At 41.6% G+C, this 2,662-nt stretch overlaps 1 pseudogene; it reads left to right on the top strand.

Annotated features, from left to right (window-relative positions):
- The first annotated feature begins 1,796 nt into the window (after positions 1 to 1,796).
- The window catches only part of LOC102848218, a 48,378-nt pseudogene continuing 47,512 nt past the window's right edge, over positions 1,797 to 2,662 (top strand).

A 2,662-nucleotide genomic window follows, 5' to 3' on the forward strand; every position in this document is an offset into this window, starting at 1 on the left:
GGTAGGAGGTATCTCACTCCCTGATTTCAAATCCTACTACCCTGCCGTGGTGGTCAAGACAGCATGGTACTGGTACAATGAGAGACACATAGATCAATGGAATAGAATTGAGAAACTGGAGATCAGCTCATCTATCCATGGTCAACTGATTTTTGACAAGGAGATGAAATCAGTTAAGAGGGGAAACGAAAGCCTTTTAAACAAATGGTGCAGGAAAAATTGGAAAAGTATCTGCAAAAGACTCAAGCAAGATCCACAACTCACTCTATGTACAAAAACCAACTCAAAGTGGATCATTGACCTAGGACTAAAACCAAGGACTATAAGCTTCATTTAAAAAAAAGCTTGGAAGAACGCTACAAGTCCTAATCCACAAAATAAACAGTCTTCCAAGTATCCTGAAAAACCTACAATCAGGAGAAGATAAAATAGATGAATGGGATCTTCTAAGAATCAAATCCCTATGCACATCCAAAAACTTCTCCAACAGGATAAAAAGGGAAGCTACAGACCAGGAAAAAGTATTTGGTAATGACATATCCGATAAGGGACTTATATCCAGAATTTATAAAATACTTCAGCTCCACAACCAGATAAAGGCAACTAATCCAATCGAAAAATGGGCACAGGATATGAACAGACACTTCACTGAAGAAGACATTCAGATGGCTAACAAGCACATGAAGAGATGTTCAAAATCCCTAGCCCTAAAAGAGGTGCAAATCAAAACAACTATGAGATAGCATCTCACCCCAGTAAGACTAGCAAAATTTAATAGAACAGCAAGCGACAAATGCTGGTGACGTTATGGAGAAACTGAAACCCTTATTCACTGTTGGTGGAAGTGTAAAATGGTGCAACCACTGTGGAAGGCGGTATGGCGCTTTCTCAAAAGTTGCAAGTAGAAATACCATTCGACCCAGAAATTCCACTACTGGGAATATACCCCAAAGAGACCATAACTGACATCCAAGCAGATATATGCACACCCATGTTTATCACAGCTTTGTTCACACTAACAAGGAGTTGGAAACAACCTAAGTGCCCATGAACAAACGAATGGCTAGGGAAGCTGTGGTATATTCACACAATGGAATACTATGCTGCATTGAAAAACAAGGAACTCGTGCAATATTATTCAAAATGGGTGACCCTGGAGGACATTATACTGAGTGAAGTATCTCTCACAAAAGGACAAATACTACATGGTGCCACTGTTGTAAAGCAGGACTGACCTCGGGCTTGGGAGGAGACTGAGAAGGATGGGTTCAACAATATATAAAATAGATGAGGTAGAAAACTGTTTAAGAGGGAAAAATATTAGGTATTTTTTCATGACAGGAGTCCAGAGCAAAGGCTGTATAGTGGAGTGGACCTCAGGGGAGGGAATGTAAAACAATGAAAGAATTTTTCTTTTACTTTTCCAAGAAGGTAGTGTACAAGGGGGGAAGGTTGGGAGGGGAGAAAAGTGCAACAATGAATGAATGGAAATCCAAAGTCTCTGTAAATTTTCATTGGCATTAATAATAAATTTAAAAAAATAAAAATGCATATACATATATCTCTATCTCTATCTCTATCTCTCTATATATATATCTCTATACCTATATCTGTATATCTATATCTATATAAAAGATATTTTCACTCATTGTGCAGCAGTGCAAGTGCCTTCTTCTTGTCCTCATACCCAGTGGCGGGCCTTCTTATGGAACCTTATCAAAACCCTGGTCAGATAGCTTCAAAGGAGCTTGGAACAGTCATCTGGTTTGCAATACACACCCCCGGGGGGGGGGGAAATGGTTGAAGCTGATCACCCAGGAAAGCTCTTCATTGGAGGGCTCAATACAGAAACAAATGAGAAAGCCCTGGAGGTGCTATTTGGCAAATATGGATGAATTGTAGGAGTGCTCTTGATGATAGACTGAGAAACTAACAAATCAAGAGGATTTGCTTTTGTCACCTTTGAAAGCTCGGTGGATGCCAAAGATGCAGCCAGAGATATGAATGGAAAGTCTTTGAATGGAAAGGCTATCAAAGAGGAACAAGCCACTAAGCCAACATTTGAAAGTGGTAGGTGTGGACCCCCTCCACTTCCAAGAAGCAGAGGTCCTCCAAGAGGTCTTCGAGGTGGAAGAGGAGGAAGTGGAGGAACCAGGGGACCCCCTTCACATGGATGATGGTGGCTATTCTATGAACTTTAACATGAGTTCTTCCCGGGGACCACTGCTGTTGGGGGCTGGCTAACTTGTAAAGCAAGATTAGCCCTGTACCAAAAGACCAGCAAGACTAATTCTATCTTGGCTATAGAATCTGCTTGGCAGCGTCCCCTCGTGTGCAGCCTATCTCAGCTGGTCTGCGGAAAGACCCCCTGAGTGCCAGCCCTAGCCCCCTGAGCGGCCCCATTTCCTCTCTGACAAGATGAAAGAAATGATCATGAATCAGGAGAAACTTGCCAAACTGCAGGCACAAGTGTGCATTGGTGGAAAAGGAACTGCACGCAGAAAGAAGAAGGCGGTTCATAGAACAGCTACAGCAGATGACAAAAAACTTCAGTTCTCCTTAAAGAAATTAGGATTAAACAGTATCTCTGGTATTCAAGAGGTGAATATGTTTACAAATCAAGGAACGGTGATCCACTTTAATAATCCTAAAGTTCAGGCAT

The sequence above is a fragment of the Elephantulus edwardii genome, unplaced genomic scaffold (assembly GCF_000299155.1).
Source record: "Elephantulus edwardii isolate Elephantulus edwardi_28Jun2011 unplaced genomic scaffold, EleEdw1.0 scaffold00239, whole genome shotgun sequence".
Lineage (NCBI taxonomy): Eukaryota > Metazoa > Chordata > Mammalia > Macroscelidea > Macroscelididae > Elephantulus > Elephantulus edwardii.